General features: G+C 40.4%; 1 long non-coding RNA gene across 2 annotated transcripts in view; it reads right to left on the bottom strand.

Moving 5' to 3' along the window:
• Nucleotides 1–10858: 10858 nt before the first annotated feature.
• LOC106147237 overlaps nt 10859–12522 on the bottom strand; it is a 73352-nt gene continuing 71688 nt past the window's right edge. For both annotated transcript variants that reach the window (XR_001232016.1, XR_001232015.1), the window contains exon 3: nt 10859–11150. This is a non-coding gene — a long non-coding RNA (uncharacterized LOC106147237). The remainder of the gene's footprint in view (nt 11151–12522) is intronic.

Genomic DNA, 12522 nt, shown 5'->3' with positions numbered 1-12522 from the left:
TCTCACAGCACCCTTCCTTGCTGAGAACACACAGTCATGAGACGAAAGCTTGCTTGTTCCCTGACAAAAGTCTTGACCCACAGAATGCACGAGCTCCAAAATGGATACACACACTACTCTGTTTGGGGTAGTTTCAGTGGCAAAAGTGATCAGAACAAATGATAAAGTAAGAAAATAGGAAGCCCTGCTTCTTGATGGCCAAGTGGCTAAAGTAAACAGCTCTGAAGCTAGCAGCCTCCTCTCTGAGCTTCTGGTTATGTAATCTAATTCATTCCTCTCATCTTCTAATCCTTTTGAGATAGATGCTGTATTTGCTAGAGATACCATGACAAAATACCACAAACTGTGAGTCTTCAACAATAGGGAATTACTTTCTCACAGTTCTGCAGGATAGAAGTCCAAGATCAGAGTGTGGACAGGTTTGGTTCTCCTGAGGTGCCTCTCTTTCTCTTGCAGACCATCACCTTCCTGTTATATCTTCACACAGTCTTCTGTATGTCACATCCTGGTATCTCTCATTTGTGTCCAGTTCTCTCTCTTTATAAGAACACACATCCTATTGGATTAAGCCCACGAAAATGGTCTCATTTTTGTCTAATCTTTATCTAACCTAGTTCTAAATATGGTCATACTCTGAGGTACGGAGAGTTAGGGCTTCAACTTATGGATTTTAAGGGAACAAAGTTGAGCCCATAACAGGTGGGTTGCTTGTTACTGAAATGGTCCCAAAATGCAATGAGAGAAAACATAATCAAACTAGCCTAAGCAAAAAAAAAAATAAATATTGGAATAGCTCAAAGATGAAAAAAAAAAAAAGTACAGCAACATGTGATGATAACACCAAGAATGTCAAGGACCACAATGTGGGGTTCAACGGCACCCAAACGTACATTCACTCCTCTCATTTCAACTTCTCTGGTTCTCTCTGAGGTTTGCCTCCAACCTCTTAGAAGCCACCAAAGTAAGCATGGCCTTGCTGCTCTCACTTGGATGATCATCATCTCCCAGTGAACTATGTGACAGCTGAAAGAATAGAAATAGAACTATCACAGCTCCCCACACTGGCTTAGGGAAATCAGTAAGACCTTTAATACTATGTGAAAGGAATAATCCAGGCTTCTTGGCTTTCTGGATGCCTGATATATATAAAATGAACCCTCAACCAACCTGGTGAGAGCAAAGACTTACACAGCCTCTCCATGGAACTCATAGGAGAAAAAGCTGAAAATTATTAAAACTGAGGCTTCTGCTATTAACAGGTCAAAATTCTCACTTCACATATAGACAATAGAATAGTTCTCTTTCTTAACAAAGAAAGCCAGAGTAATCTACAACCTGAAACTGCAACAAATCATGATGCATCCACAAAAGAAATATTATATAGTCATTAAAAGGAATGTGCCATCTCTATGGTGAAACACACAAATACCCTATAAAGACAAATGCAAAATACACAACAATAATATATACAGTAGGCTGCTATAAGAGAAGCAGGAAGGATGGTGCCCCTGTAGCTTTTTTGATGCTTACATCACATCTAGGAAATTGTCCAATAAACTGATAAGACTATTGATTCTGTCTAGGGGAGTTGGAGACCAGGGCAGAGATGGAAGAACAATCACTACATAGGCTGTGGAACGTAGACTAGAACTGCAGAAGAAAAGAATCACTTTTTGCAATAGAAACAGAAATATTAGACTGGAAAAGAAATGAACAGAGCCTCAGTGAGCTGTGAGACAACTTTAAGCAACCTAATAATACATTATGAAAACAATAAAACCACAAATCTAGCAAATGCAGTGACCTCCATACAAGAACATAAAGGCGTAACACAATCAAATTGTCTGAAACTAGTGATAATGAGAAAAACTTCAATGAAGACAAAGAGGAAAAAAGACATATTAAGCACAAAGTAACAAAGATAAGAGTGACAGCAGACAGAGAATCAGAAAACAACAGTTCTTTGAAGTAGGTACTGAGAAATTCATTGGCCTCAAATATTACACCTAGTGAAATTATCTTCCAAGACAAATATAGATGCTTTTTAACAGGCTGAAAGAATTCATCACCAACAGTAAGGGAACACAGAAGGGACTACACAACCAAGTCCACTGGGCAGGGAAAAAATGCTAGCAGAGAGAAATCCTGTTCCACACAAAATACTGAACACCCTAGAAATGGGAAATATGTAAGTAAATTTGTCATTCATTATTATTATTTTAATTAATTTTAAATGTTTAAATTAAAAAATGAAGACCAACTTTATTATTAAAAATATTATGTGAATTTGCCAGGTGTGGTGGTGCATGCCTGTAATCCCAGCACTCAGGAGGCTGAGGCAGGAGGATTGTTTCAAGTTCAAGGCCAGCCTGGGCTACAAAGTGAGCTCAAGGCCAGCCTGAACTGTATGGTGAGACCCTGTCTCAAAAAGAACAACAACAACAAAACAACAAAAGAGAAATATATACATATATAATATATATATTATATATATAATTTCATGCATGAATAACTCTTCAAATGGGTGTTTCTGCATGGAGATGATAACTGAAGGGTCTTAACCACCACTGCCATTATTGTTCATATATTTAAATTTCTAAAGTTTGCCCTACTTGTCATATCTGTCTCAGAAGGCAGAGCTTTGCATATAGCAGGCAAACAAAACATCGTTATTCAATGACTATGTGGCATCTCCAGTATCACCAATATATGGCAACTACTCTCTGATGGCCACCAAAGAAACAGAAGTCCTTGGTCACACTGCCAAGTTCAGAATCTAAACTTGAATTTCTCTTCTCAACTATCTCTGGCTTTCCTGTAGCGTATCTCCAAGCTTTTCATGCCAGGGCTCCAGTTCCAGCAATGTTCCCTGAGGCTGCAAGGCATTGGCAGGACGCATCAAAGCAAATTCCTTCAGAGCCAGTCTTAGGAGGATGCAATTAAATTACAAACAATGAGGTTAGAGTTGCAATTATAATCATTAAAGCAGAACTCAGATGTGTTGCACATAATTGAAATGACTGTAGCATCAGCTGGAAAAACATCTCTTTTTGTATGATTACAAAATTGAGATATTAGCAGCCTGTTGTACCCAGAAGAAAATTGACCTTGAAGCTTTATTATTCCTATACCTTAGTAATAATGTCTATGTTACCTGTTGCATTTGGCCCTGACATCTTGTAGATGTTAGAACTAGTATGGCCATTATCCACCCAAAAGGACTGAAATTCTGGCCTGGACAGAATTCATACCGTCAGACTTCCTTAAAACCCGAAGGGGGCAAAAAAGATCTTTATTATTCCTCTGAGAAGTTCCCAATGGTTCCAACAAATTAGTCCATACTTCAGTGCACAAGTGATGCCCCTCAGAGCGTGATCTCATCCACACCTATTTTACCTACTGCCGGGCCCCTCTTCCTCAGCGGCACCCCACGCAGCCTCAGCCTTGGCCAGAACTGGAGGAATTCTCACACAACTTTCTCAGTCTGCTTTGTGAGAACTGGAATATTGTCAGATACTGCTTTCCATCTCCATTACTCTTTACAAACATTATCTGTACAATTTTACTACGTTAACTGCAAAGAGAGAGGCAGAAATGGCCCTGTAATTTTGTAGTCACTTTGGTGACATTCATTGTCTCTCAAAATGATAGATGAAACCCCAGAGTCTTATGTTTTAATCTGATTTAAGGTAGGAAGGAAAGAAAAGAGGACACACTGTAAAATAACAGAGAACTCAGCCCACCTATGATTCTTTAGCTATACCCTATGGATTTGAATATAGAATTTTAATCACGAGCCAAATGACAGAATTAAATTTTGAAAGGTCATTTTATGCTTAGCATATTTTTATTTTAAAAAAAAATTTTTTTAAAAAAACAAGAACAAGCTCTGAATTCCTCCTGGTAGAGAAAAGTTTCCTTCAAATTAAAAAAAAAAAAAAAAACAAGAATCATGAATGTATGTACCTAACATAAACAGGCAAACTACATTGTTATCATCCTTAATACTTTTAAAGCTCATCTCTCCCTGTGTCATTTTTTTTTTTAGGCAAAGACTTTCCAAACAATTCAAAAAACTAGCTAACACTTGTTGACTATTTACTGTGTGGTGCGCACCATGCTGCAGGCTGTCTTAGTCCGTTTTCTATCAGAATAAAGAATACCTGAGGCGGAGTAATTTACAAAAGAAAGTGGCTTGTTTGGGTTCAGGGTTGCGGATGCTGAGAGGTGTCAGTACCTGCTCAGCTGCTGGTGAGGGCCTTGTACAGATTCATGACAAAGGCGGAAGAGTTAGAGCCACATGCAGAAGAGCAACATGTAGAAAGAGACAGCGGTGGAGTGAGGGATGCTGGGCTCATTTTATAACAACCCAGCCTCGTACGCCTGTGTGTCTGTGGTACTGCAGATTGAACCCAACGCTTGCGCACTGAGCTACATCGCCAGCCCCTTTTTTTCCTTTCTTATTTTGAGATAACCGTCTTGCTAAGTCACTAAGTGGCTCAGGCTGGGCTTGAACTTGTGATGTTCCCACCTCAGCCTCCTAGAGTGTGGGAGTTACAGGTGTGTGCCACCACGCCCAAGCCAGCTACCAACTCATTCTCGTGGTAATCAATCCAGTCTGGTGAGAATGAGAATTCAGTCCAGTGAGAAGAACATTAATCCCTTTTAGGAACCTGACTAATCACCTCTTCAAGGCCACGAAACTTCTCACCTCTGCTGTACTGGAGACCAAGTCTCACCATGAGTTTTGGTGGAAAGAAACCATATTCAAACCAGACCAGAACTTCACACACACACTGATTCAACTATTTTCCCACCTGTAAAATGAAGAAGCTTACTTAGAGTAGGTGTCAGCAAACTACGGCCCACTGGCTAAATCCAAATACTGCATTACTCTTTTTTTTTGTTGTTTTTGAGACAGAGTCTCACTGTGTCATTCAGGCTGGCCTTGAACTCAAGGTGATCTTCCCGCCTTGGCCTCCTGAGTGCTGGGATTGCAGGCATGCGCCACCACATCCAGCCCGTATTACTTTTGTAAATGAAGTATTAGAAAACAGCTATGCCTGTTCACTTTCAAAAGCTTTGTACAACCTGGGCAAAGTTGAACAGATGAAACAAAAACCATATGGCCTATAAACCTTAAAATATTCACTGTTAGTGTACACACACACACACAAAGCTTTCCAAATTTTAATCTAGAAGATGGTCTCAATTTTAATCTAGAAGATGATACTGTGAAATATGCATTTGGACTCTGTCCCTATTTCCTGGCATACAAGTTTTATATAATGTTTGGCACCTTCAAATTGGCAACTTTTTGCTTGCCAGGGAGTCGCTCATGCCTGGCAGCTCCCAGGAAGCTACAGGATTGTGTTCCTCACTGGAAAGACCAAGGCACACTCAAAGGGCTGGAAGTCTCAGTGCCAACCCCACCTTCAGGGAGAGGAGAGGGTCTGAAGAGTAGGTTGGCCAGTGATTTGGTCCATTGTGCCTCTGTGATGAAGCCACAAAGCCCCAGAAGAACAGTTTCCTTCTGTGTGGACAGCTGAACACACGGAAGTTCCTCGAGGGTGGTGTCCCCAGAGGGAACGGAAGGAAGTTGCATGCTTCTTGTCCCTCCCATGCCCCTCACTTTAAATCCTTTCCTGTGTGCTCTGCAATAACCTTCACAGTAACCCAGCCAATGTGCTTCCCTGAGCTCTGGGAGCCACTCTAGTAAGTTAAGGGAATGGAAGAAGGAGGCCTCAGAGATCCTAATTTATAGCTCACCGGTCAAGTAGTTTGAGGCTGGATCTGCACAGGGTATGTAAAGTGGGGAGCAGTCTTGGGGGCTCACCCCTCCACCTGTGGGACACAGTGTCATCTCCAGGTGGAGAAGGTCAGTACCTCATGGACGTAGAGCCAAGCAGCTGGTGTCCACTGCAGCAGTGTAGCTTGCTGCTGAGTGGGAAGTGACCTCACTGCCCGCCTGACACCTCGTGTCACAGGCATGTTGGAAGAGCACCGCTGAGACTGAGTTTGAGTGTGCTCTTCTGCTCAGTCTTCACATACACTATTCTATGCTTCTGAGTCTGGTTTCAAGGGTTCTCTCTCTACTTTCTCTACTGTCTATTCTGTGAGTTGCCTCAGACAGCAAAACAGTACACTGACCTGTACATGCCTATGTGTTGTTATGTAGGCTGCTTTATCAGTGCCAGCTCTTTAGGGAAATATTCTCTAGGGTTTGTTTGTTTCTTTGGACATTGAGGACTGAACCCAGAGCCCTAGCACTGAGCTACATCTTCAGTTTTCTCTTTTTCTTTTCTTTTCTTTTTTTTGGGGGGGGCCAGGATTTTACTAAGTTGCCCAGGCTACACTTGAACTTGTGACCCCACTACCTCAGCCTCCCAGAGTACTGGGATTACAGGCATCCAATGGCATACCCGGTCTACTCTCTACATTTGGAATTCTGTAAAAACCCATTTATGAGCCCATTGTTGAAGTTAACAACTCCAGTAATCTCATTTTAAACTGTACGCTATTGATAACACCCAGACATGGAAAGGTGTAATTACGGAGCTCTAGTAAATTCTGTCCCTTTTTCCCTCACTGTCTCAAATTCGTTGCTTTTCTATCTTTTCACTGTCATCACTCTCACCTCTTATAATCTCATCTTTTACTTGAGTTACTACACAAACAGTTAGAGATATAAGAATTTTTCTTAAAGGTTTTCATTTCCCCAGCCAGAAATGATGCAGGGCAGATTCATAGCTCATTGTCACATGGGTTCCAACAGTGAATAATTTGATAAATTCTGTGATTGGAATAGGAATATGCAAGGCTTTGAGCATCTTTTATCACCATAGTTGTTTTTTAAAGTCCTGGGAATCCAGCAAGTTAACAAATAGCTTGGTTTCTTACACTCTTTTAGGTTTTACAAAACAGATCAAATCTAAAACAGCCAAAGCCCCAGTTTAGAAAGGACATGAACACACAGTATTGCACAAAGCTGCAAAGCCAGTGTCAGAGTGTTCAGGGCACAGTTTCAAAGAGATATTTTTAGCCTCAATAAAGACTAGGAACAGGATTGCAACACTGTTCCTGATAACTTTTTTCTATTCAGTCTAAGTGTTAATCATTCCTTTTAATTGGTTAAATCAAATAACTCCTCCATTTGATTTGCTCACAGCCTTTATTGGGGTCACTCTAAAATACTTTAGCATTGACCCAGTAATCATCTAGAGTCAGTTGTTAACTGCAGCTTCAGTATTATGAAAAAAAAGAAGGAAAATATCATCAGTATCTGAGTACCAACCTGTGACATAAGCATCAAAATACCAACTTAATTCCACCTCTAACCCATCAAGCAGGTGATTGGATGTTTGAGGGGAAAACTAAAATATCCAACTGTAGCATATCATGAAATCTTTATATGGATTAGAGTTCTTTTATTCTATACTAATTCTTCCCATGAGTCTCCAGAAGTGAGCAACTGGGCCAGAACAGTCCCTTTAACAAAGCAGGTACAACCCCTGTCATACAACTTGTGCTCATCTATTTTAAAATTGTCACTTTTGTGCCTCTTGTCTTAGGCTGTCTCTCACCATCCCCCTTTCCACAGGACATATGTAAACTCTACACAACCTTTGTGCATGTCTGGACCTCTAGTAGGTAAGATCTTACTAGAAAGGGCAGGCTTTAAGTGATACCTTCTGTATCACCACCAAAGGCCACAAGCTAAAAAGAAGATCCTGAAGATGAACACCTCTGCACCGAAGGCAAGGGTGCCAGGGGCCAGCTGCTCCCACTTAAACCCCTTGTTGTTCGGGTGCATGTAGGAGGTTGAAACCAGGAGGGATGTGGAAATGGCACAGTGAGGAAAGACATACTTGTCTCTTTGTTTAGTGTGTAATCCTAAGAACTAGTTTGTTGGAATGTAAATCACTGCTGTGTGCTTTACATACATGATCTCATTTTACCCTCTTGAGTCTTAGGAGCTGGGAGCTATTGTCTCCTCGTTTGCAGATAAGGCATGGACAGCCAGGGCTTAAATAATGATCTGACTGAATCATTAAGCTGGACTGGAGAGATCTGTTCATTCGGGCTCACACCACATGTCCCAGGTACCAAAATGTCTAAATAAAGTCTAAAGATGCATAAAGTCAGATCAGTATATGTTCTTTTTATTACTAAGGTCCTGGAACTCATGAAAACACCTATTTTTTTTAAAAAAAAATGAATAAATTACAAATATATGACTTTTGAAAGTGAGCAGAAAATTAGTGATGAGCATAGAAAACATTTCTCTGGGGCCCTTCTCCGTGTGTGTTGGGTTTCTTTACATCCTAGTCACAGCAATAACCTTTGCGAAGACATCACACAGACCACACCAGCCCACCTCCTTGACACAGGACTTGCAGGGACCATGAGGAAGAAAGAGCGGAGTTCCCGGGGGCCATGGTTTCATGTTTGTGTCCCCTCTGAAATTCATGGTGCTGCTAGTAATGGCAGTAAGATGTGCAGTGTTTAAGAGGTGTTAGGCCAGTGTCTTGGTTACTTTTTTCTCGCTGCTGGGACAAAATACCTGACACCCAAAATTAAGGAAGGAAAGGTTTATTTCGCTTACAGTTCCTGGAAGTTTCAATCCGTACTTGGCAGATTATAAGGCAGAGTGGCACGTGGCAGAGGGCTGCATCTCAGGGCGGCAGCACACAGCTAAGCAACAACCACACACCAGGGTGGAATGGGGGAGGCATGGCCTCAAGCACCCTTTTCCTGTCCCTTACATATGCAAACTATCCACCCCAGGGCGGGTGTAGCTCTCATATCCATAATAATCAAACTCTAAAAGCCTGCCCCATGGTCACATGAGGCTTTGGAGGGGACACACAGACATAAACCATAATAGCCAGGGAAGCTATGGCCCCATGGATGGGACAGCCACCCTCTGAAAAGGTCTTGAGGGATTGTGCCTCGTCCCTTTTGCCTTTCTGTCCTTCTGCCACTTGAGGACATGTTCTCCCATTCTGGAGGGTACAGCAATAAGCTTCATCTTGGAAGTGGAGACCACCACTCAACAGACAACAAATACACTGCTGTGCTTTGATCTCAGCCTCCTAGCTCCCATAACTATGAGAAATAAAAGTACGCTCATTAGAGAGTAGCCAGTCCCAGATATTTTGCAATAGCCAAAGAACTCAGCCTAGCCAGGTGCAGTGGTGCCTATAATCCCAGCACAAAGTTTGAACCCAGCCTGGGCAATTTAGTAACTTAGCAAGACACTGTCTCAAAATAATAAAAAGGAAAACAGAAGAAACAGGGATGTACCTGGGTGGCAAGACTCTGGGTTTAGTCCCCAGGCCGAGGGTGTTGGGGAAAGAAGGAGACAGACTCTAGGTCTTCGGTTATGCAAAGAAAACTTGAACAAAGTTAGGAGGTGGGAGCTGGACCAGACCTAACTGCTCTACATAACAAAGTGAAAGGAATTTTTACATCATCGGAAGAACCACACGCTGGAAACACTGTGGACATAGTGGTTTAGGAAATATCTTTAAGGAACAGGAAAGTTCAATATTCACATATAAATCCTATGTGTGACTGTCATATTAAATTTTGCACATGCTCAATCCTTCAGGAAAGTTAGCTCCACCTCATAAATTACTAAAGTACTCTTCCTTCCTTAAAGAAAAGAATTGGAGAAAAGGGCAGAAACAGCATTCTTAATACTTTTTAAATGGCAGGGCTTCCTTTTCATACCTTAGTCATAAAATGTAGGAAGAAGAAAAGTACCATGTCATCTCACAGGCAAGGAAAGAAAAATACAGTACCATAGCCACAGTTAAGATATCTAATAAGCCTGTGCCACTGTATTTTCATTCCTATGTAGAAATCTACTGCCTACAGAAAAAGTAAAGAGGTATCTTGTGTTCCAGAAACTCTAGAGTCTGACCAGCCAGTCTACGGCCCGCATTCTGTTCTCCCATCCATCTTGTTCTACCATCTTGTCCTAAAGAGCAAGGAGCTCAGCTAGTAATCCCAGAGTGGAACTCTAGGGAACTTTTCAGCCCATATGTTCCATGCACCCAACATCCTTATGCGATTCACCATCAGGATCCATACAGAACTTGCCTCTTGAACTTATTTACGAGTTTGATCATTATACTTGCCACATTATGCAAGCACTTTGCAATCTCCCTTCATTCTCTGGCTTTAATTATATAACTGAACAAGGCAAAAACTCATTTTTTCCCGGGAAACATTAAACATTATCATCTTAATGAAATTCTTAATGAAATGGTTCACTGTGCATGCAAATGACTGGTAGTAACTGGGCCACTCGCTTATCACCGGGCAAAGCTGCAGGACAAAGGCTCTTTCTTTTGTCAATCAGTAGGAATGGCAGTTCTCACCCACACATTTGGTGGGAATGATAGTTCCACAACACCCGAAGACAGGCCTCTGTGAGATATATGGATATAATTAAAATTGGTTGGAGAGAGTGTAAATGAAGTAGGAAACGACCTATACAAATCAAAATGTATTTTCAGGGCTAAACGAAACTCACTTAAACTTTTCCTGCCAATTAAAAAAAAGTTATCATCTGTTCTTTTTCCCGTTCTCCAGAGACTGGAGGTCGGAGAGATTAATAGTATTTAACCTACTTCTCAACTTTCTTTTAAGACTGACAGCTGGAAGTGGCTAAAAGAAATTTGAGGAACTTCCAAAGTTTCCAGCATAATTAATGGATAGCTCTTCAAGTATCTGTTCATACTACTTGTATTTTTCAAATACACTTGTTGCATAAAAGCTTATAGATGCCATGCACTCCCCTCCTGCAAAAGTCATTATCTGCCAAACGCTAAAATAAAAGGCAGACAAATCTGTTTGCATTTTTATTCAAAGAACATGGACAACAATGTCTTGTGTCAAGTAGACACCAAATTAAAGTATCTAACAACAACTTCTATTTATATAACAAATTCCCAGTCCCTACACCTCATCAAAGTGTCGCACTGCCAGGAAAATGTCAAGGTGCCTAAAATGTCCAACACAGAGTCTTACTCTCAACCTTCATAGTCCTTTAGAGAAGAGAATGCAGTGGCTGTCCCTGTCGCAGTCCCCACCTGAGCGAAAGTTCTTTCTCTTGCTCTTCAGTTCTTCCATTCTTCCAACTTAAAGGCAAAGGAAAACTCATGTTTGCCACATTTTCAACAGCTTTATTGGGATTCAGTTCATAGATCAGCTAATTTCACTCATTAAAATCATAAAATTTAATAGGTTTGGTATGTAATATTATCAATTATTTTAAAAGTGGAAATAGACATATAGTAAATTTTGTTATTTTAACCATCTTAGGCATACAGTTTAGTAGCATTGATTTCATTCAGAGTGTTGTGTAGACACCACCAATATCTACTTCCAAAACTTTACGATCACTCCAAATAGAAAATCTGTAACCAATTAGGAGTAACGCCTCACCTTACCTCAAGCAAGCTCTTGGAAACCTCTAATCTACTTTGTCTCTATGAATTCACCCTATGTTGTTGCTATTTTGATATTTTTTTAAATTCTCTTTAAAATTAAAAAATATATATTGTAGCCCCAAGTCTATAAGTACAATAAGGTATTACAATATCTTGAGAGACTACATTCACATAATTTTTGTTACCATTTATTATCAATATTATTCTATTTTATTATTAGATATTATTAGTAATCTCATCCTATGCTAAATGTATTAACTCCATCAAAGGTATGTATGTGTGTACAGAAAAAATATTGTAGACATAAGGTTCAGAATTAACTGAGGAGGTTGGAAAGTGTCCTTGCAGATGAGAGGATGGCTCTATGTTGTATAAGTGGGGTCACACAGCATTTGCTCCTTTGTGTGTGGTCCTTTTCACTTAGAATATTGTCTTCAAGGTTTATTGTGCAGTAGCATAAATCAGTTTCATTCCATTCTGTGGTACAATAATCTTCCATGATATGCATGGGCCACATCTTCTTGATCCATCATCTGTTGATTATACTTTTATTTTTAAGACACTTTGAGGGAAGACGTCTGAAAATTTTCATACCACAGTTCCTAGCAAACTCTTATGGTCAACCAAGTTCTGCATCCTAGAATCTTCTCCCATTCCTTCCCCTCTAACAAGCATTCTGTCGAAAGTGTTTGATGTAGATCCTTACTAAGTATCTATGGCTTGTAAAATACATGACTGTTATTTTTAATAGCTATAAATGAATGTATATGAATCTCGCTGTATTTCCTTTTCACTCCATTCTATGTTTTAAGAGCTACTCATATTACTAAACCTAGTTCACAGTTGTGTGATGTTAAGTCTCTGAAATATGACAAAAAGAGATCAAATGGTCTCGTTTTTTGCGTTTTCTCCACTGAGGAAGCTGACTCCCAGGGTCATTGTACTTCTCTGAGTTGGTGAACAAACCACTTAATCTCCTAATCTTGGTTTCCCCTCTCTATAATGAGGCGATTACACTGGATCAGAGATCCTTGGTGCCTAATATGAATCAAATGATGTG

Source organism: Chinchilla lanigera, unplaced genomic scaffold (genome assembly GCF_000276665.1).
Source record: "Chinchilla lanigera isolate Chin_1 unplaced genomic scaffold, ChiLan1.0 scaffold00007, whole genome shotgun sequence".
NCBI lineage: Eukaryota > Metazoa > Chordata > Mammalia > Rodentia > Chinchillidae > Chinchilla > Chinchilla lanigera.
This window is presented reverse-complemented; position numbering and strand designations above follow the sequence as displayed.